This window comes from Stigmatopora nigra, unplaced genomic scaffold, assembly GCF_051989575.1.
Source record: "Stigmatopora nigra isolate UIUO_SnigA unplaced genomic scaffold, RoL_Snig_1.1 HiC_scaffold_26, whole genome shotgun sequence".
Lineage (NCBI taxonomy): Eukaryota > Metazoa > Chordata > Actinopteri > Syngnathiformes > Syngnathidae > Stigmatopora > Stigmatopora nigra.
In genome coordinates, this window is record NW_027551605.1 from 2,280,364 (window position 1) to 2,305,697 (window position 25,334).

The following is a 25,334-nucleotide window of genomic DNA, read 5'->3' on the forward strand; positions in this document are numbered from 1 at the left end:
CCAGTCTTCTGTCTTCATACAACATCCTTATCCCCTCTTTTAATTCTAACAACTCAGCCATACCTTGGTCCTCGTCTTTGAGTTCGCTCCTTTCCAGGTGTTTATTAATGTGCCACAACAATGTGCATTCTGATATGCGTTTCGTTTTCCCTATGTTAAGGAAATCACATATTTCTAACAGGTCATTAACTGTTAGCTTGTACAACATTTCTTCTACCTCTATGCGTACTTGCTCCCGTTCCATTTCCATTTTCTCAACACGGTAGGAGTTTGGTTTATGATGCAAAAGTGAACACTGAACTGGCACGTTTTTACCGTCTCTCTGATGATCTCTACTGGCCTCAGATGACGAGTACTCTGCCAACTTCACGTTCCTTTTAACAGCAACACCTCTTCTCACTGTCTTGATCCTGGTTGTGGTTTAGGTTTTGCGGGCTCAGCATTCAGTACTCAGGTTGTGAATACTGGACATCAAAGCAGCAAATCCCAGCAGTGCCTCCAAAAATGTTGTACCCGCGATTTTTCACGGGTAGAAGGTGGTAGTGTTTCGCCTTTAAAAGACGGGTGAAATAATCAGACAGGCTCTTTGTTGTATTTCCAAAACCAACTTTAGTTATTTAAGCAATTCACACAAAACATAATATACAATAACACTCAAATATATACATAGTAACATATTAACAACCCGTTATAATCCAAAGCAATGTACTTGCTGCATAAACGATTATAACTTTTGAGTATTGTACTTGTTACCTTTTTTTCCGGCCGTCATTTACTGCATACTATTATGCTACTGTTATAACGGCGGCCGAAAGTAGCCTGCTGTAGACAATGCACCCGAGACGCGCACATTCGCGCACACACATAAAAAAAAGTAAACAACCCACGGTCGAAGGTAGCTCGCTTTAAACAATACCCGAGACTCGCACATTTACTCGCACGCATGAAAAAGTAAATAATCAGCGGCCGAAGGTAGCTTGCTGTAAACAATACCCGAGCCTCGCACATTTACGCGCACACATAAAGAAGTAAACAAGCATCACTTAAGCATTACGTTCTTTCTCACATGCTACTATTGCCTCTTGCACATCTCACACTCAATCGTTATTCAAAACAAAGCAACATACCTTTAAAAGACGGGTGAAATAATCAGACAGGCTCTTTGTTGTATTTCCAAAACCAACTTAGATAAATGTCTGAATAGCCCGTTATTATACCCTACCAAGGTCTATGACCATTGGTTAGTCATTACGTCATCGCCCCGTTTTTAACGCATGCTAGCGGCATGAGTGCCCTTTCAACTTAACACCTGCACTCATGTATAACATCAATTACTTCACCCTGTCACACTCTCCCCCACAAAAACAAATGTCGTCCCGACATTAATATGCTCCCAAACATTTCCACTTTGGTGAGCCGATGCTCATTACAGTCCAGGCGGCACGGCCACAGTTCAAATATAATCCACAACTCGTACGGTCCACGTTTTACTGGATGGCACAGTAATCACAGTCCATAACAGTCCATAACAGTCCATGACAGTCCATAACAGTCGTCCTTGTATGTTCAAGCTTGTTGGAGTCCAAACAAAAAAGGTGGCTGCAGGTAATATGGATGCAGGTGTACTAACCAAGGGCTCACTCCTGGTGCAGGGTAAACAGTTAGCCGCTCCTGCGGTGACTGTGTACTATAACAGGAGGGGATTCCAAGATGGTCATAGGTCGTACGTCGTGGTGGGTGTCTCTCCCTTCTCGGCCGTTCATCAGTCAGCGCCTCAGGTTCCGTCACGGCGGTTGGCGGGGAAGTCTCTGAGAACTGCCCGCGCTCCGGCTCCATCTCCTGGGCACCTCTCTCATTTAGCTGGCGCAGCTCACAGTGGAAGTCATCCTCGTCATCGCCTTCTTTTTCTGACTCCTGATGAGATGCCGGCTGCTTTTTCTTTCTCGGCGTCCTCGTGCCGATTTTCCCTTCTTCTGGTGTTATCTCAACGGGCAAATGTTCACAAGACATTAGTAGATTTCTGTACAGAATTCTGGAACGATCTTTACCTCTTCCTGGCCTAACTTCATAAATTAGTAGGCCAGATCCCATTTGCTTCACCACTGTGTGAACTGCATCTTCCCAGAAGTCACGGAGTTTCCCAGGTCCTCCTCTTGGTGTCAGGTTGTCTGGTTTTGGTTTGACCTTTGGGAATCTACTCGTCTTTGTCTGTTGAGTAGGAATTGATTCACTAGATTTTTGACATTCAAGGGGAGACTTGTCAGTATCTCTACCATATTGGGTCAAAGCTCTAGTTGATTCTATCTTTAACCTCTCATTCGCCTGTTCTTGTTCCCTTTCTTTCAAGAATGTAACTTTTTGCAGCTTCAATAATTCAAGCTCCTCTTTCAGTACTTCCTCCCTCTGGAGAGATGCCATAATCTCTCTTTCTGTTGCTTGCTTGGTCTGAAAAAGTTTCTCCTTCTCCACAACAAACATGTCCACCTGTTTCTCCAGAGCCATTTTCTCTTCTTGCAGTACGCTAATCTCATCAGTTTTCTGCTGCTCAGCTTGTTCAAACTGAAGTTCAAGATGGTCAATCTTTTTCTGAAAGGCTTCTCTCTGTTTCGATATGTCCTCTTCCAGTTTTTTGATGATGTGATCTTTAGATTGAACGATTTCATCAGTATGCAAGTTTTCTAGCGCCAAGAGTTTTTTCTGTTGGGCTATTTCCTCTTCATAAGATAAAAGTTTCAATTCTTTTGCCTCCACATCTGTTGCTGCCTTTTCTAAACAGCCAACTGTTTTGTCAAGCTGGTTCTTCAACTCTGCATTTTCGCACCGCAGATTTTCTCTCTCAGCTTTGTAAATTTCTATAGCTTCATTTCTCGCAGAGAGCTGCTCCAACAAATCTCTTCTTTGCTTATCGCTCTCTTCATTATGCCTAGCTTGTTCTTGTTTCATGGCTTCAAGGTCCCTCTTGAGAATTTTTTCGCGCTCAAGAGAGGCCAAGTGTTCACTATTTATTGCCTGCTTTGCCCCAAAAAGTCTCTGCCACCCCAGTCTTCTGTCTTCATACAACATCCTTATCCCCTCTTTTAATTCTAACAACTCAGCCATACCTTGGTCCTCGTCTTTGAGTTCGCTCCTTTCCAGGTGTTTATTAATGTGCCACAACAATGTGCATTCTGATATGCGTTTCGTTTTCCCTATGTTAAGGAAATCACATATTTCTAACAGGTCATTAACTGTTAGCTTGTACAACATTTCTTCTACCTCTATGCGTACTTGCTCCCGTTCCATTTCCATTTTCTCAACACGGTAGGAGTTTGGTTTATGATGCAAAAGTGAACACTGAACTGGCACGTTTTTACCGTCTCTCTGATGATCTCTACTGGCCTCAGATGACGAGTACTCTGCCAACTTCACGTTCCTTTTAACAGCAACACCTCTTCTCACTGTCTTGATCCTGGTTGTGGTTTAGGTTTTGCGGGCTCAGCATTCAGTACTCAGGTTGTGAATACTGGACATCAAAGCAGCAAATCCCAGCAGTGCCTCCAAAAATGTTGTACCCGCGATTTTTCACGGGTAGAAGGTGGTAGTGTTTCGCCTTTAAAAGACGGGTGAAATAATCAGACAGGCTCTTTGTTGTATTTCCAAAACCAACTTTAGTTATTTAAGCAATTCACACAAAACATAATATACAATAACACTCAAATATATACATAGTAACATATTAACAACCCGTTATAATCCAAAGCAATGTACTTGCTGCATAAACGATTATAACTTTTGAGTATTGTACTTGTTACCTTTTTTTCCGGCCGTCATTTACTGCATACTATTATGCTACTGTTATAACGGCGGCCGAAAGTAGCCTGCTGTAGACAATGCACCCGAGACGCGCACATTCGCGCACACACATAAAAAAAAGTAAACAACCCACGGTCGAAGGTAGCTCGCTTTAAACAATACCCGAGACTCGCACATTTACTCGCACGCATGAAAAAGTAAATAATCAGCGGCCGAAGGTAGCTTGCTGTAAACAATACCCGAGCCTCGCACATTTACGCGCACACATAAAGAAGTAAACAAGCATCACTTAAGCATTACGTTCTTTCTCACATGCTACTATTGCCTCTTGCACATCTCACACTCAATCGTTATTCAAAACAAAGCAACATACCTTTAAAAGACGGGTGAAATAATCAGACAGGCTCTTTGTTGTATTTCCAAAACCAACTTAGATAAATGTCTGAATAGCCCGTTATTATACCCTACCAAGGTCTATGACCATTGGTTAGTCATTACGTCATCGCCCCGTTTTTAACGCATGCTAGCGGCATGAGTGCCCTTTCAACTTAACACCTGCACTCATGTATAACATCAATTACTTCACCCTGTCACATCTATATCCGCAATAGTACTTTAACACACAGGCTAATGCACTACTAACTAATGGGCGACTCCAGTCCTTTGAGCAGCCAATCACTTTTTTTTAATGCTGCCAATCACGTTGCAGCTACTGTATCAGGCAGACCGGGGATAGGAGCAGCGTTGTGGTGTAAGATGAAGCAGGGCATAGACATCATCATGTGGGTGTTGATCGGTTAGATTTATCGAAGCGTAGTGAAATTAACAAAGAATTCAAATGATCCAAATGACTTCACAACTATCACAAATTAACTCATTAACAACACTAGTTCACAGGTAACATGTTTACCTTTCACCATTACCTTCTCAAGAGTTCTAGGTTTAGAGGAGAGATAATGCTTGATATTGACAATGAAGAGGGGCACACCATTCCTGGAAGTACTGCAATACCAGGTCGATGCGTGGAGTGGATGGAGCAAGCCCCTAGGCCATCTCCCAGTTCCAAAAATCAATTTAATATATGGTCCCCGGATAGGGGACGTATCAGATATTAAACTGAAAGAACAGATACGACACTTGATCTTAGCCAAAAGGCCGAGAAGCGATAACCCAGTCGCCGGCAGGAAGGACGGCTTCCTTCCAGCCATTACGAGCTATAGTAATGGTTACAAAGATCACATGACGACAAAGGCACACTTTGTACGACAAGCTAAAACTACACACAGTCTGTTTGATAATGGAAAACTGTGTTGCTTTTCTGTGTTTAAATGGAGCAAATGCTTCAAAAATGTGCTGTGGTTCAGGTCATGTGACTCACAACGGTCCAATAGGAAAGTAGCAATAACCTAAACCTATTTACCAGCAACCAAGGTTCTCCTTTTGGCAACCAATATCCTTAGCAGTGAAAAGCCATTTGTTTGAACATTATTTGCAAAAAATGAAAACAAATCAACAGCCCCTGCCTAATGTATTACTTCCTGTCCCCTGCACTTGTGATGAACAAAGACAACTTTCCACTAGTATGTCACAAAATCGATCAACTCACAATTCAACTAGTATTGTCCACTTCAAAGATATTTAATTCAAATGATATAAATTATAACTGGATTGAACAATCACCTCACAGGCAAAATACACAAGAATTGAAAACCAGTGATTGATACAAACACAAAAATGATTTGAAGAAGAAAATACTACAATTTTCAGTTATGCCTCTATCACCTTGGCCTTGTTGTAAAGATCATTGTGTGGCCATTTTGAAAGCATCACAGAACCCAAAGGAATGCCAATGTTCAATCGACACATGGAATGCAGCGTGTGAGAATGATATCAACTTTGTTGGATTCGGGTGCACGTCAAATTGAAATTACCCTCCAGTTAAAAGGCAATTTAACAAACGATCAGGGGAGAGCGCGGACGCAGTCCCCCACTCTCAGAAATTGTGCAGTCGAGATTCCCACATTTGGGGAATTCGCAGGGGTCAGCTTGGCCGGGAGTGCAATGGCTGAGCCTCACCCTGGGTGAACCACCTTCATGATTGTGGCATCGCCCCTTCCAGGTAAGTATGAGTTGTACACAGACGCAGCACTATGTTCTTTCGCCTGCTCAACATCTTCAGTCATGGGCTCATCGGCACCCCTTTCTTAACCTGCTGCTGAAGTTGTATTTCAGATCTATCTCACTTTGGTGCCGAAAACCGGAGACCCAACAGCCAACAATTGCCGGAGCGACGACGACAGCATCCTCCATTGAAAGGGTCAACTCGACGGACGTTCCCTCGCCGCACCGGTGATCTGGCGACGGGTCCCCCGAACTAGGGCAGGTTCGGAACGAGCAAGATCGTGAGTTCACCCTTTGACTCCTGTCTCCGTGAAGTGTGATAATTTGAATGAGTATTATCACTGCGCTAGTATTAACATTTTGTGGTCTGGGAGCAACTTGCACAGAACATAATAGTTTGTGCTCTGGGACCAAAGTATGTAGAACACTATGGTCCGGGCCCAACTTAGGTAGAACAAAATAGAGTCAGGCACTCCGCTGAGATTAAATCAGGGACTTCTATTCTTGGTACGTTAATGGAGTCAGGGACTCTGCTAAGACAACGTCAGGGAGTTGTGGCCTTGGTATATTCAGAGATATTGGGTGAATCACAAAGTAGAGAATTTAATTTCTGTAAATGTGGAATAAAATTGTTGTTCAAACTATTGAGTAAGTGATAAATATGGGTCGGAGAGCGTCAAGGGAGATGGGTTTTTTGCCGGACTGTCGGATGGATTTGGCGGGTTACCGAATGTGGGGTGTGTGCGAATGCGCAGTGTGGGGGCTTGCATGTGTCACCCTCGATGGGCGCAGAGGCATGGTTTATGTACAAGTTTGAAGGAGGTAGAAGATTTGATGGAGACAGGCACTAATCTACCAATGTGATGATTTTTCTTAAAATACATTGATTTGACAAATGAGTGAAGCTCCGCGTGCGCAGAGCATCAAAAAAATTGAACGGACCTCTTGATATTCCTCCCCACGGAAATCTTTAGTAAAAGGCGAAAGATTTGTGCGATCTGAAGAGAAACAAGTGTACTAACGAAAGCACGACAGAACGAGCTATGTCTATATCCGCAATAGTACTTTAACACACAGGCTAATGCACTACTAACTAATGGGCGACTCCAGTCCTTTGAGCAGCCAATCACTTTTTTTTAATGCTGCCAATCACGTTGCAGCTACTGTATCAGGCAGACCGGGGATAGGAGCAGCGTTGTGGTGTAAGATGAAGCAGGGCATAGACATCATCATGTGGGTGTTGATCGGTTAGATTTATCGAAGTGTAGTGAAATTAACAAAGAATTCAAATGACCCAAATGACTTCACAACTATCACAAATTAACTCAATAACAACACTAGTTCACAGGTAACATGTTTACCTTTCACCATTACCTTCTCAAGAGTTCTAGGTTTAGAGGAGAGATAATGCTTGATATTGACAATGAAGAGGGGCACACCATTCCTGGAGGTACTGCAATACCAGGTCGATGCGTGGAGTGGATGGAGCAAGCCCCTAGGCCATCTCCCAGTTCCAAAAATCAATTTAATATATGGTCCCCAGATAGGGGACGTATCTGAAATTAAGCTGATAAGTACAGATACTACCCTTGGTCTTAGCCAAAAGGCTGAGAAGTGATAAGCCAGACGCCGGCAGGAAGGACGGCTTCCTTCCAGCCATTACGAGCTATAGTAATGGTTACAAAGATCACATGACGACAAAGGCACACTTTGTACGACAAGCTAAAACTACACACAGTCTGTTTGACGATGGAAAACTGTGTTGCTTTTCTGTGTTTAAATGGAGCAAATGCTTCAAAAATGTGCTGTGGTTCAGGTCATGTGACTCACAACGGTCCAATAGGAAAGTAGCAATAACCTAAACCTATTTACCAGCAACCAAGGTTCTCCTTTTGGCAACCAATATCCTTAGCAGTGAAAAGCCATTTGTTTTGTTGGGTTTATTCTGTATTACTTTTATAATAGTCGTATTAATTCATTTCTTTGTTAAATCATTCTCTTTCTATTCTCTGTATTAATTCCTTTCTTTGTTTAAATCATTCTCTTTCTATTTTCAAAATGTTGCGAGGTCACGAGTATTGCCAAGTCATCTTTAACCTGGACGGCCTGTTCCAGGATGGTTATACAAACAATCCACCCAATCTGGGTCCTTGAGATTTGGTGGGCCCTTGGTGACGAGGCCAGGGCTATTCGGCCAATAACAAGAATGTTGTTATCGTTATGAAACCATACACTTCGGGTTTTTCTGTATGTAATCATTATATGATTATGATTATATTATATGATTCTTAGGTCAAGGAAGTTGTATAATTACTCTAATCTAAATGTTGTTAAGTCTAGTCTCCTGTTTTTGTTATTGGTAAAATACTTTGATTGTTATTGTAGTCCCAGATGTTGTTTTTACTCATACGTGATGGAATGATCAACAACTCTGTAAATTGTTTTGATTCGTGGCAATAAGAAGCGTACGAAAACGTCTATTCGAGGAGACGTTCGGAAGTTGTAAGGTGACACTTGCTGTAACGCTCCCCTCCGGAGGCTTTTATCTGTTGTATCCATTTCTATTTAATTAAATGTCAATAATTGAATAAGATGTCTTCCTGCAGTTATTGATAATTACGGACGAAGGTAATTATTAATGAACCTGACATTTTGGTCCTTCTGAGCCATGGAGGTCAATATACCGGAGCGAGAACCCAGGCGCTGCTGTTCGACATCTGGTAAGTGACCGTGCGCACGGCGTCTTCAAAACCCTTGGTGGGCCGGAGTTTTCGACGGGGGCGCCTGGATTCTCGGCGGTTGAAGACTTTTCCTGCTGGAGGGAGACATCTGATGGATCTCGGGTAAGTCCACATTAATGTCTGCATGTTGTGACGGTGTTTCCAAATGCGTTAAAGGGACATTGTATGTGAGGTCCATTGTGGGCTGGTTTCGCGTCTTGGGTGACGGCGACAAAACCCTGTGTTTATACTAGTCAATGGCAGGTACGGTGGGGCACTTTGCTGGAAAGTGTCCTGTGTCTCAGGGGTAGGCACGAATATATTGTACTGGAGGTACAATGTTGGGGCTGGAAAGGGTCCTGTGTCTCAAGGGTAGGCACGAATGTATTGTACTGGAGGTACAATGTTGGGGCTGGAAAGTGTCCTGTGTCTAAAGGGTAGGCACGAATATGTTGTAAATGTTGTATGGTGTGTGTGTGGTTTCTGCAGTAAAATTAAGATAAGCCTAGGAAATACAGTCGAAGGAGTGATAATAATAAAAATAGATATAATAAAGTTAACTGTGTGAGGCACACGAACTCACTACAAAAAAGTAAAATATGGGAAACACGTGTTGTAAGGCGGGTTTGGATGACGATCCAAAAAATACGTCTAACTTGTAAGGATTGGAAAAAATTGGAAAGACAAAGCGCTTTAAAATTATTACACAGCTATATTTATGGATAAATAAAAATGGGTTTGCTGGCCAGCTTAAAATGCATAGAATGCAGGATAATATATGCACTAATGTATAGAGGTAATATACATATATAAATAATATGTGAGTGGATAAAAGTGTAACAGCTTGTTCCACAGACACTAATGGCAAAATAAGGCCGGGGAGAAGTTAAAAATACTATTTTGGCAAAATAGTGGGGGTTCCCTCGGATAACGGGGATATATTTAAGACCGTGGCGGCGGGAAAGTACTGTTTGGTAAGGAAAATTAGCGGGGCCTCCTCGGCTAACGGGGAAAATATTTACCGAGCTAGGTGACGGGCGCGGAGGAAGTTTAACAAAAATAAAGGGAGCTAGAAAATTAATGGGGACACTGGTATTTGATTTGGTTAATCCAGGTATGACGTTTTGTGATTACAATTAAATTGGGTTTTTTGTGATGCTTGGGCTTGTATAACAACAATTAGAATGGTTATTTCCAAGTGCTGGTGGTGCTTTGTTAATATAACCTATATGTACTGTCAATTTACAGCAATGTGATGGCTTATTGCAGCTTGGTTTTTGATCCCGTCCGCTAACGGGAAGATGGTGTTTAAAAAGACAAAAGAATATATACAAAATGATCATTTAAATGTTTAGCAGGGAATGTCAACTGTGTTTTTATTATGCTCTAGACTTGCAAAAAAAAAAAAATGTGTCGACTGCGGGGGAAGCGTTTCTGGTGCAGCGGCTGCTGATTAGATGGGAGTGAAACATGTGGGCCGCGGGGCAGACGATTTAACTGTGTTGGGCTTTCGGGAGCGTTCGGACCGTGTAAACGACTAAAATTTTGTGATCCTTCCGTGAAGACATTATAATAATAATAATTGGCCTTGGGGGTGCTGAAGCAAACTTGAGGGCAGAAAATGGGTTTTTGCCATATTGTTGTGCTTGCAGCATACATATTCTGGATATATGGGGTCTTGGAAAAATATTGTGATGTAGTTGAATATCGGAAGAGGGGTTAATTTGACGTTTTAATGGTTGTCTTCTCTAAAAAGCGTTGTATTTGGGCACAGGGAAAAAGCTGGTTTGTAAACATAAGATAACAATGCTGTTTTCGCAGCAAGAGTGGAGGTCATAGTTAACGGCTAATTGCGTTTTCTGTTTGGACTTTTCAGAATAAGAACAATACATGGGCTGCAAGAAATGCAAGGTTATGCGAATGCTTTCGCATTGATATTTTGGGTTTTAAAATGAAATGTATTAAGAGGATAGAAAATCTGTTCAGTAAAAGGTTGATTTGGTAAAAAGCTTTGGATTTGGGAAATAGACCAAAATAGTCATTTTTGAGCAATAGTGGATTTCAAAGGGCTCTTAGTTAAAGGAAACTAGCTTTTGGAGGATAAAATAATATTAATACTATTTCAGAATATTTTGATTGTTCAAAATACTTAAATCCAGGAGGTTGGCTGGTTAAAAGAAAAGGCCAGGATGACAAAATTTACAATATTATGGTATATTGGTGACAATAAGGTTTTTAAAACATTAAAGCTTGTAATTAGGAATTGCCTAACAAAAGGTTGATTTCTCTAATTTAATTGTTGTAGATTTTTGTTTTGGTAACAGGCTATGGGAAATGACTCTTGTCTTAAGTAAACATCATATGAGGTGATTTACAAAGTATATAGTAGGTATTGAATTATTTGGCTGTTAACGATATCAGATGGGAAATTTACAATGCAATAGTGGCATGATAAAATTCATGGCATTCATCCAAATAATTAGGTGAATTGTAAATAAAATAATTGGTTTAGGATGAGCATATTTTCCCTAAGAATGGAGTAACATGGAATGTTTTTCAAAGTGCACTTGAAAGAACATTGTCTGTTGTCCTGGCGGGAGGAAATATGCTTTGTCACAGGTCATATTGGTGACTTTAAGGATATTACGGATTGGATAAGCATTGGTCAATTGATACAACCAAATAACGTTGCTTTTTACTGCTTTAAGGGCATGCAAATTGGTGAGAACTTTAGCAACGATGGGGTTAATACGCCTGAATGTTACAGTGATAACGAGTGACAATAACAAGCTTAGATAAGGGAGGGAAAGGAGAAATTCTCCAAATTCCAGAATCTGGCTTAGAAACAGGTTATGTTAGTCGTTTTGGGTTTTTGACAGGATGTGGTAGTACATGAATTCTGGGAAATTTTGGGAAATTGGGGACCCCATATCTAAAACAAGTTTGAGACAAATGTGTAAATAGGCTCTATTTGGCGCTGGATGCACGAATTCTAGTGGGGCCTTTCATGTTTTGAAACAAGTGACGCTTTAGGTAGATGGGTTGTCTATGAATAAAATGGGATGGGGGAAATTCGCTTACAAATTCGGTGTGTTATCTTGGTTCATAGAATTTGGAGTCAAGGCGACGTAATAAAGGCCATAGGCGTCATGTTGTATAAATTAGGCGTGGATGAATTTGTTTTACAAATGGGGGAGATTATTTTATCACCTGGGGAAAAAAAAAAAAGTGGAAACAAAATTGGATGGCCGCATTAAAAGGTGATTGGCATGCTATTAAAGGGAATTGGGATTTTCCAAAAACCTGATAGGGGGCCATTAGGTCATGGCGGCTGTGAAAATAAAAACCTTAGATGTGAAACTATTGCCACCTCAATTCGGGGAACAAACAGCTAAACTGATAGCATTAAAAAGGATATAACTTCGTGTGAAACTTTAAGGTAATTTTTTTACAAACGGTTAAAATGCTAGAGTGGGGGTGTGTATATTAAAGGATCTACTAATGAATGCGGGGTGGATCCAGACTTTCCGGAATGTGGGGTATTCATGGCGTCCTCGAGAATTTGTGGATTTTCTCCGGGTACTCCAGTTTACTCCCACAAAATGAAATTATGGATGCTAGACTGGTTGAACACACTAAATTCTTCTTTTTATGAGTGTGAGCGTGAATGATAGTTTGTCTTTTTGTGTTTTTTGATTGGCAGACCACCGAGACATAATCTATCAATAAAGAAAATAATTTGGGCTTGAGTCAAGGGAAGACCTATGTCTCGACAAGGGGGAGGTGGCCTTGCTACAACGGCACTACAAGGCTTAGGGTTTAAATCTATATGCATACCCACATATCCATTTCAAAAAATACATATAGATTTTATTTTATTTTTATTAGATCATATGGATATCATTCCACGATATGGAATTCCAGAAACTATTTATAGTGATAATGGCTCCCATTTTGTTAATATAATAGTTGTCTACCATCCACAATTGGCGGACCTTATATGAAGTCCTGTTTGGTAGACCTTACAAATTGTTATTATTCACCACACAATGACAATTGGATGATGAGGCGAATCTATCAGAAAAAAAATCGCACACACCAAATTTAGACTATCAGAGGGAGATTTTGCTTCTCAACAGGAAACGGACGAAGCGACGGTGATTCTTGAAGACTGGATGCTGATAAGCAGCATAAAAGAAGAAACATCGGAGCAACGCAAAGTGGGAGGGTCCTTGTTACTGAAAGGGGACACGGATGCACCTTTCCCACAGTAAGAAGGTTGTCTAAATTGAAACGTTTCAAGAGGAAAAATCCCTAAACAAAGACAAAAAGTCATGTTGAAAACAATTATTGCTTTTGGGGCAATGACATTAATGATGATTGTGATTCTGTTCCTTTCCACAGTAGGGTTGTTTTCTCCAGTTGGAGAAAAAGGCGGAGGCGTTTCAATTGAGGATACACCTTCTTACGGGAGGGTAAACCGAGAAACATACACATTTACATTTAATTAACATTACCTACTAAATCAAATTTCCAAAATGAAAATATATATTTGGACTCGGCGACGTCCCGGTTCCCATACAAAGGGGCAATCTATGGTGGGAAATATGTGTGGTACATTAACAGCAAAAAATTGAAGATTGGGAAAAGCCTTGTTCCAGAAATTGGTCAAGATTGGAAAGCTTGGACCGACATATTAACCTGTGAAATTTATTTCTGAAACAGGGATTTCCCAAACGGGGGATAATTGGGCACTGTTAATGGAGTGTAAAGAAGGCAAGCACTATGTGGAGCTACTTTGGTAAAAGGGTGGTCTCAATTGAAACATTGAGGGGACGGGGAAGATAAACTTTTTGACTTAATAAAATACGGGAAACACCAATATTAATTGAAAAGATTATTGCTCAGCAAGCAATACCATAAAACTATAGGGAACTCTTTTATATTGGGTTTGACGTCTCCATATGGTTTCAATTGAGACTAAACCATCTTACAAAAGATTAGGATAACCTACGACACAAGGGAAAAAACGATGGGGTCTAACAACTCCCTCAATCACCATTCTTTTGGGGAAAAGTGTTTTTACAAATGAAAAAACGTGTCCTACTTGGCAAGAAAGAAAAAAAAAATATTGAAACAGTGTTTATCCTGTTACGCAGTAAATAGGAAGTCAATTTTTCCACTGTTTAATCATTTTACCTGCTTAAACCTTACAGGGCATGGTCTGAAGCTGGGGGCGATAAATGAGACGTGATGTCCCGGCGTTCTAAAACAAACTACACCCCTGATACCACGTTCTGGCCTATGGTGGCGGGGTGGTAGATAAATTATACGACTCCTGCCGAAACGCGGCAGGACTAGGTACTTTGGTCTCACTGCTCTCACCGGTGTCTGTTTTTCCATCCACAGTGGAGGAGATACAATTGGCGGCTCAGAATTCGGAGGTGAAGGGTCGACCCTCCCGACATCGTCGAGAGGCATGGAGGGAAGGAGATCCAACATACATTGATGCGATTGGCATCCCCCGGGGCGTACCAGATGAGTATAAGATGGCTAATCAGATCGCAGCAGGTTGGGAGTCTATCTTCCTTCTAATCACCCCAAACAAAAATGTGGATAGAATAAATTACTTACATTACAATGTCCAAAACTTGGAAATTATACTGAACAGGGATTTGTGGCCATGAAGGAACAACTGGCAGCTACCAGTCTGATGGCGTTCCGGGGTCGCATAGCGGTGGATATGATCCTTGAAACAGGGGGCGTGTGTGCAATGTTTGTAAAACAATGTTGCACCTTCATACCGAACAACACGTCACCCAGTGGATCTCTCACCAGGGCCATTACTGGCCTGCAAACACTAAACCGGAATATGCAAGAGCACTCTGGAGTAGATACGTCCGCATTGTCAGATTGGTGGGATAAGACCTTTGGAAAATCTAAAGATTTGGCTACATCCTTCGTGGTGACTATAGGCACAATTACCGCTATCCTAACATTGTGTGGGTGATGTAGTATCCCCTGTTTGCGCTCCTTGCTAAGCCGACTTATAAATACTGCAATTGCCCCTACAAATTCTAAAGTACATGAGTTGTATCTTATGGGACGGTTTGGGGAAAGCAGTGAGGTCCAGGAGTACGGTAAATCCGAGGACCAATTGGACGAATATAATTATGTTCTTTCTTTTTCAGACCAGCCATGGGAGTAAGGAGTAGGCGGGAAAAATCACAGTCACCCGACATTACCATTTAGTGATTACTAAGAAATGACTAATAACATACATATTATAAAAACGGGGGAATGTTGGGTTTATTCTGTATTACTTTTATAATAGTCGTATTAATTCATTTCTTTGTTAAATCATTCTCTTTCTATTCTCTGTATTAATTCCTTTCTTTGTTTAAATCATTCTCTTTCTATTTTCAAAATGTTGCGAGGTCACGAGTATTGCCAAGTCATCTTTAACCTGGACGGCCTGTTCCAGGATGGTTATACAAACAATCCACCCAATCTGGGTCCTTGAGATTTGGTGGGCCCTTGGTGACGAGGCCAGGGCTATTCGGCCAATAACAAGAATGTTGTTATCGTTATGAAACCGTACACTTCGGGTTTTTCTGTATGTAATCATTATATGAATATGATTATATTATATGATTCTTAGGTCAAGGAAGTTGTATAATTACTCTAATCTAAATGTTGTTAAGTCTAGTCTCCTGTTTTTGTTATTGGTAAAATACTTTGATTGTTATTGTAGTCCCAGATGTTGTTTTTACTCATACGTGATGGAATGATCAACAACTCTGTAAATTGTTTTGATTCGTGGCAATAAGAAGCGTACGAAAACGTCTATTCGAGGAGACGTTCGGAAGTTGTAAGGTGACACTTGCTGTAACGCTCCCCTCCGGAGGCTTTTATCTGTTGTATCCATTTCTATTTAATTAAATGTCAATAATTGAATAAGATGTCTTCCTGCAGTTATTGATAATTACGAGCGAAGGTAATTATTAATGAACCTGACAGTTTGAACATTATTTGCAAAAAATGAAAACAAATCAACAGCCCCTGCCTAATGTATTACTTCCTGTCCCCTGCACTTGTGATGAACAAAGACAACTTTCCACTAGTATGTCACAAAATCGATCAACTCACAATTCAACTAGTATTGTCCACTTCAAAGATATTTAATTCAAATGATATAAATTATAACTGGATTGAACAATCACCTCACAGGCAAAATACACAAGAATTGAAAACCAGTGATTGATACAAACACAAAAATGATTCGAAGAAGAAAATACTACAATTTTCAGTTATGCCTCTATCACCTTGGCCTTGTTGTAAAGATCATTGTGTGGCCATTTTGAAAGCATCACAGAACCCAAAGGAATGCCAATGTTCAATCGACACATGGAATGCAGCGTGTGAGAATGATATCAACTTTGTTGGATTCGGGTGCACGTCAAATTGAAATTACCCTCCAGTTCAAAGGCAATTTAACAAACGATCAGGGGAGAGCGCGGACGCAGTCCCCCACTCTCAGAAATTGTGCAGTCGAGATTCCCACATTTGGGGAATTCGCAGGGGTCAGCGTGGCCGGGAGTGCAATGGCTGAGCCTCACCCTGGGAGAACCACCTTCATGATCATGGTATCGCCCCTGCCAGGTAAGTATGAGTTGTACACAGACGCAGCACTATGTTCTTTCGCCTGCTCAACATCTTCAGTCATGGGCTCATCGGCACCCCTTTCTTAACCTGCTGCTGAAGTTGTATTTCAGATCTATCTCACTTTGGTGCCGAAAACCGGAGACCCAACAGCCAACAATTGCCGGAGCGACGACGACAGCATCCTCCATTGAAAGGGTCAACTCGACGGACGTTCCCTCGCCGCACCGGTGATCTGGCGACGGGTCCCCCGAACTAGGGCAGGTTCGGAACGAGCAAGATCGTGAGTTCACCCTTTGACTCCTGTCTCCGTGAAGTGTGATAATTTGAATGAGTATTATCACTGCGCTAGTATTAACATTTTGTGGTCTGGGAGCAACTTGCACAGAACATAATAGTTTGTGCTCTGGGACCAAAGTATGTAGAACACTATGGTCCGGGCCCAACTTAGGTAGAACAAAATAGAGTCAGGCACTCCGCTGAGATTAAATCAGGGACTTCTATTCTTGGTACGTTAATGGAGTCAGGGACTCTGCTAAGACAACGTCAGGGAGTTGTGGCCTTGGTATATTCAGAGATATTGGGTGAATCACAAAGTAGAGAATTTAATTTCTGTAAATGTGGAATAAAATTGTTGTTCAAACTATTGAGTAAGTGATAAATATGGGTCGGAGAGCGTCAAGGGAGATGGGTTTTTTGCCGGACTGTCGGATGGATTTGGCGGGTTACCGAATGTGGGGTGTGTGCGAATGCGCAGTGTGGGGGCTTGCATGTGTCACCCTCGATGGGCGCAGAGGCATGGTTTATGTACAAGTTTGAAGGAGGTAGAAGATTTGATGGAGACAGGCACTAATCTACCAATGTGATGATTTTTCTTAAAATACATTGATTTGACAAATGAGGGAAGCTCCGCGTGCGCAGAGCATCAAAAAAATTGAACGGACCTCTTGATGTTCCTCCCCACGGAAATCTTTAGTAAAAGGCGAAAGATTTGTGCGATCTGAAGAGAAACAAGTGTACTGACGAAAGCACGACAGAACGAGCTATGTCTATATCCGCAATAGTACTTTAACACACAGGCTAATGCACTACTAACTAATGGGCGACTCCAGTCCTTTGAGCAGCCAATCACTTTTTTTTAATGCTGCCAATCACGTTGCAGCTACTGTATCAGGCAGACCGGGGATAGGAGCAGCGTTGTGGTGTAAGATGAAGCAGGGCATAGACATCATCATGTGGGTGTTGATCGGTTAGATTTATCGAAGTGTAGTGAAATTAACAAAGAATTCAAATGATCCAAATGACTTCACAACTATCACAAATTAACTCAATAACAACACTAGTTCACAGGTAACATGTTTACCTTTCACCATTACCTTCTCAAGAGTTCTAGGTTTAGAGGAGAGATAATGCTTGATATTGACAATGAAGTGGGGCACACCATTCCTGGAAGTACTGCAATACCAGGTTGATGCGTGGAGTGGATGGAGCAAGCCCCTAGGCCATCTCCCAGTTCCAAAAATCAATTTAATATATGGTCCCCAGATAGGGGACGTATCAGATATTAAACTGATAAGAACAGATACTACACTTGATCTTAGCCAAAAGGCCGAGAAGCGATAACCCAGTCGCCGGCAGGAAGGACGGCTTCCTTCCAGCCATTACGAGCTATAGTAATGGTTACAAAGATCACATGACGACAAAGGCACACTTTGTACGACAAGCTAAAACTACACACAGTCTGTTTGATAATGGAAAACTGTGTTGCTTTTCTGTGTTTAAATGGAGCAAATGCTTCAAAAATGTGCTGTGGTTCAGGTCATGTGACTCACAACGGTCCAATAGGAAAGTAGCAATAACCTAAACCTATTTACCAGCAACCAAGGTTCTCCTTTTGGCAACCAATATCCTTAGCAGTGAAAAGCCATTTGTTTGAACATTATTTGCAAAAAATGAAAACAAATCAACAGCCCCTGCCTAATGTATTACTTCCTGTCCCCTGCACTTGTGATGAACAAAGACAACTTTCCACTAGTATGTCACAAAATCGATCAACTCACAATTCAACTAGTATTGTCCACTTCAAAGATATTTAATTCAAATGATATAAATTATAACTGGATTGAACAATCACCTCACAGGCAAAATACACAAGAATTGAAAACCAGTGATTGATACAAACACAAAAATGATTTGAAGAAGAAAATACTACAATTTTCAGTTATGCCTCTATCACCTTGGCCTTGTTGTAAAGATCATTGTGTGGCCATTTTGAAAGCATCACAGAACCCAAAGGAATGCCAATGTTCAATCGACACATGGAATGCAGCGTGTGAGAATGATATCAACTTTGTTGGATTCGGGTGCACGTCAAATTGAAATTACCCTCCAGTTCAAAGGCAATTTAACAAACGATCAGGGGAGAGCGCGGACGCAGTCCCCCACTCTCAGAAATTGTGCAGTCGAGATTCCCACATTTGGGGAATTCGCAGGGGTCAGCGTGGCCGGGAGTGCAATGGCTGAGCCTCACCCTGGGTGAACCACCTTCATGATCGTGGTATCGCCCCCGCCAGGTAAGTATGAGTTGTACACAGACGCAGCACTATGTTCTTTCGCCTGCTCAACATCTTCAGTCATGGGCTCATCGGCACCCCTTTCTTAACCTGCTGCTGAAGTTGTATTTCAGATCTATCTCACTTTGGTGCCGAAAACCGGAGACCCAACAGCCAACAATTGCCGGAGCGACGACGACAGCATCCTCCATTGAAAGGGTCAACTCGACGGACGTTCCCTCGCCGCACCGGTGATCTGGCGACGGGTCCCCCGAACTAGGGCAGGTTCGGAACGAGCAAGATCGTGAGTTCACCCTTTGACTCCTGTCTCCGTGAAGTGTGATAATTTGAATGAGTATTATCACTGCGCTAGTATTAACATTTTGTGGTCTGGGAGCAACTTGCACAGAACATAATAGTTTGTGCTCTGGGACCAAAGTATGTAGAACACTATGGTCCGGGCCCAACTTAGGTAGAACAAAATAGAGTCAGGCACTCCGCTGAGATTAAATCAGGGACTTCTATTCTTGGTACGTTAATGGAGTCAGGGACTCTGCTAAGACAACGTCAGGGAGTTGTGGCCTTGGTATATTCAGAGATATTGGGTGAATCACAAAGTAGAGAATTTAATTTCTGTAAATGTGGAATAAAATTGTTGTTCAAACTATTGAGTAAGTGATAAATATGGGTCGGAGAGCGTCAAGGGAGATGGGTTTTTTGCCGGACTGTCGGATGGATTTGGCGGGTTACCGAATGTGGGGTGTGTGCGAATGCGCAGTGTGGGGGCTTGCATGTGTCACCCTCGGTGGGCGCAGAGGCATGGTTTATGTACAAGTTTGAAGGAGGTAGAAGATTTGATGGAGACAGGCACTAATCTACCAATGTGATGATTTTTCTTAAAATACATTGATTTGACAAATGAGGGAAGCTCCGCGTGCGCAGAGCATCAAAAAAATTGAACGGACCACTTGATGTTCCTCCCCACGGAAATCTTTAGTAAAAGGCGAAAGATTTGTGCGATCTGAAGAGAAACAAGTGTACTGACGAAAGCACGACAGAACGAGCTATGTCTATATCCGCAATAGTACTTTAACACACAGGCTAATGCACTACTAACTAATGGGCGACTCCAGTCCTTTGAGCAGCCAATCACTTTTTTTTAATGCTGCCAATCACGTTGCAGCTACTGTATCAGGCAGACCGGGGATAGGAGCAGCGTTGTGGTGTAAGATGAAGCAGGGCATAGACATCATCATGTGGGTGTTGATCGGTTAGATTTATCGAAGTGTAGTGAAATTAACAAAGAATTCAAATGATCCAAATGACTTCACAACTATCACAAATTAACTCAATAACAACACTAGTTCACAGGTAACATGTTTACCTTTTACCTTTACCTTCTCAAGAATTCTAGGTTTAGAGGAGAGACAATGCTTGATATTGACAATGAAGAGGGGCACACCATTCCTGGAAGTACTGCAATACCAGGTCGATGCGTGGAGTGGATGGAGCAAGCCCCTAGGCCATCTCCCAGTTCCAAAAATCAATTTAATATATGGTCCCCAGATAGGGGACGTATCAGATATTAAACTGATAAGAACAGATACTACACTTGATCTTAGCCAAAAGGCCGAGAAGCGATAACCCAGTCGCCGGCAGGAAGGACGGCTTCCTTCCAGCCATTACGAGCTATAGTAATGGTTACAAAGATCACATGACGACAAAGGCACACTTTGTACGACAAGCTAAAACTACACACAGTCTGTTTGATAATGGAAAACTGTGTTGCTTTTCTGTGTTTAAATGGAGCAAATGCTTCAAAAATGTGCTGTGGTTCAGGTCATGTGACTCACAACGGTCCAATAGGAAAGTAGCAATAACCTAAACCTATTTACCAGCAACCAAGGTTCTCCTTTTGGCAACCAATATCCTTAGCAGTGAAAAGCCATTTGTTTGAACATTATTTGCAAAAAATGAAAACAAATCAACAGCCCCTGCCTAATGTATTACTTCCTGTCCCCTGCACTTGTGATGAACAAAGACAACTTTCCACTAGTATGTCACAAAATCGATCAACTCACAATTCAACTAGTATTGTCCACTTCAAAGATATTTAATTCAAATGATATAAATTATAACTGGATTGAACAATCACCTCACAGGCAAAATACACAAGAATTGAAAACCAGTGATTGATACAAACACAAAAATGATTTGAAGAAGAAAATACTACAATTTTCAGTTATGCCTCTATCACCTTGGCCTTGTTGTAAAGATCATTGTGTGGCCATTTTGAAAGCATCACAGAACCCAAAGGAATGCCAATGTTCAATCGACACATGGAATGCAGCGTGTGAGAATGATATCAACTTTGTTGGATTCGGGTGCACGTCAAATTGAAATTACCCTCCAGTTCAAAGGCAATTGAACAAACGATCAGGGGAGAGCGCGGACGCAGTCCCCCACTCTCAGAAATTGTGCAGTCGAGATTCCCACATCAGCGTGGCCGGGAGTGCAGTGGCTGAGCCTCACCCTGGGTGAACCACCTCCATGATCATGGTATCGCCCCTGCCAGGTAAGTATGAGTTGTACACAGACGCAGCACTATGTTCTTTCGCCTGCTCAACATCTTCAGTCATGGGCTCATCGGCACCCCTTTCTTAACCTGCTGCTGAAGTTGTATTTCAGATCTATCTCACTTTGGTGCCGAAAACCGGAGACCCAACAGCCAACAATTGCCGGAGCGACGACGACAGCATCCTCCATTGAAAGGGTCAACTCGACGGACGTTCCCTCGCCGCACCGGTGATCTGGCGACGGGTCCCCCGAACTAGGGCAGGTTCGGAACGAGCAAGATCGTGAGTTCACCCTTTGACTCCTGTCTCCGTGAAGTGTGATAATTTGAATGAGTATTATCACTGCGCTAGTATTAACATTTTGTGGTCTGGGAGCAACTTGCACAGAACATAATAGTTTGTGCTCTGGGACCAAAGTATGTAGAACACTATGGTCCGGGCCCAACTTAGGTAGAACAAAATAGAGTCAGGCACTCCGCTGAGATTAAATCAGGGACTTCTATTCTTGGTACGTTAATGGAGTCAGGGACTCTGCTAAGACAACGTCAGGGAGTTGTGGCCTTGGTATATTCAGAGATATTGGGTGAATCACAAAGTAGAGAATTTAATTTCTGTAAATGTGGAATAAAATTGTTGTTCAAACTATTGAGTAAGTGATAAATATGGGTCGGAGAGCGTCAAGGGAGATGGGTTTTTTGCCGGACTGTCGGATGGATTTGGCGGGTTACCGAATGTGGGGTGTGTGCGAATGCGCAGTGTGGGGGCTTGCATGTGTCACCCTCGATGGGCGCAGAGGCATGGTTTATGTACAAGTTTGAAGGAGGTAGAAGATTTGATGGAGACAGGCACTAATCTACCAATGTGATGATTTTTCTTAAAATACATTGATTTGACAAATGAGGGAAGCTCCGCGTGCGCAGAGCATCTAAAAAATTGAACGGACCTCTTGATGTTCCTCCCCACGGAAATCTTTAGTAAAAGGCGAAAGATTTGTGCGATCTGAAGAGAAACAAGTGTACTGACGAAAGCACGACAGAACGAGCTATGTCTATATCCGCAATAGTACTTTAACACACAGGCTAATGCACTACTAACTAATGGGCGACTCCAGTCCTTTGAGCAGCCAATCACTTTTTTTTAATGCTGCCAATCACGTTGCAGCTACTGTATCAGGCAGACCGGGGATAGGAGCAGCGTTGTGGTGTAAGATGAAGCAGGGCATAGACATCATCATGTGGGTGTTGATCGGTTAGATTTATCGAAGTGTAGTGAAATTAACAAAGAATTCAAATGACCCAAATGACTTCACAACTATCACAAATTCACTCAATATCAACACTAGTTCACAGGTAACATGTTTACCTTTCACCATTACCTTCTCAAGAGTTCTGGGCTTAGAGGAGAGATAATGCTTGATATTGACAATGAAGAGGGGCACACCATTCCTGGACGTACTGCAATACCAGGTCGATGCGTGGAATGGATGGAGCAAGCCCCTAGGCCATCTCCCAGTTTCAAAAATCAATTTAATATATGGTCCCCAGATAGGGGACGTATCAGATATTAAACTGATAAGAACAGATACTACACTTGATCTTAACCAAAAGGCCGAGAAGCGATAACCCGGTGGCCGGCAGGAAGGACGGCTTCCTTCCAGCCATTACGAGCTATAGTAATGGTTACAAAGATCACATGACGACAAAGGCACACTTTGTACGACAAGCTAAAACTACACACAGTCTGTTTGATAATGGAAAACTGTGTTGCTTTTCTGTGTTTAAATGGAGCAAATGCTTCAAAAATGTGCTGTGGTTCAGGTCATGTGACTCACAACGGTCCAATAGGAAAGTAGCAATAACCTAAACCTATTTACCAGCAACCAAGGTTCTCCTTTTGGCAACCAATATCCTTAGCAGTGAAAAGCCATTTGTTTGAACATTATTTGCAAAAAATGAAAACAAATCAACAGCCCCTGCCTAATGTATTACTTCCTGTCCCCTGCACTTGTGATGAACAAAGACAACTTTCCACTAGTATGTCACAAAATCGATCAACTCACAATTCAACTAGTATTGTCCACTTCAAAGATATTTAATTCAAATGATATAAATTATAACTGGATTGAACAATCACCTCACAGGCAAAATACACAAGAATTGAAAACCAGTGATTGATACAAACACAAAAATGATTTGAAGAAGAAAATACTACAATTTTCAGTTATGCCTCTATCACCTTGGCCTTGTTGTAAAGATCATTGTGTGGCCATTTTGAAAGCATCACAGAATGCCAATGTTCAATCGACACATGGAATGCAGCGTGTGAGAATGATATCAACTTTGTTGGATTCGGGTGCACGTCAAATTGAAATTACCCTCCAGTTCAAAGGCAATTTAACAAACGATCAGGGGAGAGCGCGGACGCAGTCCCCCACTCTCAGAAATTGTGCAGTCGAGATTCCCACATTTGGGGAATTCGCAGGGGTCAGCGTGGTCGGGAGTGCAATGGCTGAGCCTCACCCTGGGTGAACCACCTTCATGATCATGGTATCGCCCCTGCCAGGTAAGTATGAGTTGTACACAGACGCAGCACTATGTTCTTTCGCCTGCTCAACATCTTCAGTCATGGGCTCATCGGCACCCCTTTCTTAACCTGCTGCTGAAGTTGTATTTCAGATCTATCTCACTTTGGTGCCGAAAACCGGAGACCCAACAGCCAACAATTGCCGGAGCGACGACGACAGCATCCTCCATTGAAAGGGTCAACTCGACGGACGTTCCCTCGCCCCTCGCCGCACCGGTGATCTGGCGACGGGTCCCCCGAACTAGGGCAGGTTCGGAACGAGCAAGATCGTGAGTTCACCCTTTGACTCCTGTCTCCGTGAAGTGTGATAATTTGAATGAGTATTATCACTGCGCTAGTATTAACATTTTGTGGTCTGGGACCAACTTGCACAGAACATAATAGTTTGTGCTCTGGGACCAAAGTATGTAGAACACTATGGTCCGGGCCCAACTTAGGTAGAACAAAATAGAGTCAGGCACTCCGCTGAGATTAAATCAGGGACTTCTATTCTTGGTACGTTAATGGAGTCAGGGACTCTGCTAAGACAACGTCAGGGAGTTGTGGCCTTGGTATATTCAGAGATATTGGGTGAATCACAAAGTAGAGAATTTAATTTCTGTAAATGTGGAATAAAATTGTTGTTCAAACTATTGAGTAAGTGATAAATATGGGTCGGAGAGCGTCAAGGGAGATGGGTTTTTTGCCGGACTGTCGGATGGATTTGGCGGGTTACCGAATGTGGGGTGTGTGCGAATGCGCAGTGTGGGGGCTTGCATGTGTCACCCTCGGTGGGCGCAGAGGCATGGTTTATGTACAAGTTTGAAGGAGGTAGAAGATTTGATGGAGACAGGCACTAATCTACCAATGTGATGATTTTTCTTAAAATACATTGATTTGACAAATGAGGGAAGCTCCGCGTGCGCGGAGCATCAAAAAAATTGAACGGACCACTTGATGTTCCTCCCCACGGAAATCTTTAGTAAAAGGCGAAAGATTTGTGCGATCTGAAGAGAAACAAGTGTACTGACGAAAGCACGACAGAACGAGCTATGTCTATATCCGCAATAGTACTTTAACACACAGGCTAATGCACTACTAACTAATGGGCGACTCCAGTCCTTTGAGCAGCCAATCACTTTTTTTTTAATGCTGCCAATCACGTTGCAGCTACTGTATCAGGCAGACCGGGGATAGGAGCAGCGTTGTGGTGTAAGATGAAGCAGGGCATAGACATCATCATGTGGGTGTTGATCGGTTAGATTTATCGAAGTGTAGTGAAATTAACAAAGAATTCAAATGATCCAAATGACTTCACAACTATCACAAATTAACTCAATAACAACACT

General features: G+C 42.2%; 14 non-coding genes and 1 pseudogene across 14 annotated transcripts; all 15 read right to left on the reverse strand.

Annotated features, from left to right (window-relative positions):
- Positions 1–4,769: 4,769 nt before the first annotated feature.
- On the reverse strand, positions 4,770–4,959 carry LOC144192671 (U2 spliceosomal RNA). Its single transcript, XR_013325314.1, has one exon. It is a non-coding gene; the product is annotated as a U2 spliceosomal RNA (small nuclear RNA).
- A 795-nt stretch (positions 4,960–5,754) lies between these two features.
- On the reverse strand, positions 5,755–5,919 carry LOC144192538 (U1 spliceosomal RNA). The gene has a single exon (XR_013325190.1). It is a non-coding gene; the product is annotated as a U1 spliceosomal RNA (small nuclear RNA).
- An 897-nt stretch (positions 5,920–6,816) lies between these two features.
- LOC144192772 (U5 spliceosomal RNA) lies at positions 6,817–6,929 on the reverse strand. The gene has a single exon (XR_013325415.1). It is a non-coding gene; the product is annotated as a U5 spliceosomal RNA (small nuclear RNA).
- Positions 6,930–7,341: 412 nt separating this feature from the next.
- LOC144192672 (U2 spliceosomal RNA) lies at positions 7,342–7,532 on the reverse strand. Its single transcript, XR_013325315.1, has one exon. It is a non-coding gene; the product is annotated as a U2 spliceosomal RNA (small nuclear RNA).
- An 8,606-nt stretch (positions 7,533–16,138) lies between these two features.
- Positions 16,139–16,303, reverse strand: LOC144192492 (U1 spliceosomal RNA). The gene has a single exon (XR_013325144.1). It is a non-coding gene; the product is annotated as a U1 spliceosomal RNA (small nuclear RNA).
- Positions 16,304–17,200: 897 nt separating this feature from the next.
- On the reverse strand, positions 17,201–17,313 carry LOC144192714 (U5 spliceosomal RNA). The gene has a single exon (XR_013325355.1). It is a non-coding gene; the product is annotated as a U5 spliceosomal RNA (small nuclear RNA).
- Positions 17,314–17,725: 412 nt separating this feature from the next.
- On the reverse strand, positions 17,726–17,916 carry LOC144192565 (U2 spliceosomal RNA). Its single transcript, XR_013325213.1, has one exon. It is a non-coding gene; the product is annotated as a U2 spliceosomal RNA (small nuclear RNA).
- A 795-nt stretch (positions 17,917–18,711) lies between these two features.
- Positions 18,712–18,876, reverse strand: LOC144192500 (U1 spliceosomal RNA). Its single transcript, XR_013325152.1, has one exon. It is a non-coding gene; the product is annotated as a U1 spliceosomal RNA (small nuclear RNA).
- An 897-nt stretch (positions 18,877–19,773) lies between these two features.
- On the reverse strand, positions 19,774–19,888 carry LOC144192764 (U5 spliceosomal RNA). Its single transcript, XR_013325407.1, has one exon. It is a non-coding gene; the product is annotated as a U5 spliceosomal RNA (small nuclear RNA).
- Positions 19,889–20,298: 410 nt separating this feature from the next.
- Positions 20,299–20,489, reverse strand: LOC144192580 (U2 spliceosomal RNA). Its single transcript, XR_013325227.1, has one exon. It is a non-coding gene; the product is annotated as a U2 spliceosomal RNA (small nuclear RNA).
- A 795-nt stretch (positions 20,490–21,284) lies between these two features.
- On the reverse strand, positions 21,285–21,430 carry LOC144192551 (U1 spliceosomal RNA; annotated as a pseudogene).
- Positions 21,431–22,327: 897 nt separating this feature from the next.
- LOC144192757 (U5 spliceosomal RNA) lies at positions 22,328–22,440 on the reverse strand. Its single transcript, XR_013325401.1, has one exon. It is a non-coding gene; the product is annotated as a U5 spliceosomal RNA (small nuclear RNA).
- A 412-nt stretch (positions 22,441–22,852) lies between these two features.
- On the reverse strand, positions 22,853–23,043 carry LOC144192659 (U2 spliceosomal RNA). The gene has a single exon (XR_013325303.1). It is a non-coding gene; the product is annotated as a U2 spliceosomal RNA (small nuclear RNA).
- Positions 23,044–23,828: 785 nt separating this feature from the next.
- On the reverse strand, positions 23,829–23,993 carry LOC144192514 (U1 spliceosomal RNA). The gene has a single exon (XR_013325166.1). It is a non-coding gene; the product is annotated as a U1 spliceosomal RNA (small nuclear RNA).
- Positions 23,994–24,897: 904 nt separating this feature from the next.
- LOC144192753 (U5 spliceosomal RNA) lies at positions 24,898–25,012 on the reverse strand. Its single transcript, XR_013325397.1, has one exon. It is a non-coding gene; the product is annotated as a U5 spliceosomal RNA (small nuclear RNA).
- Positions 25,013–25,334: the final 322 nt, after the last annotated feature.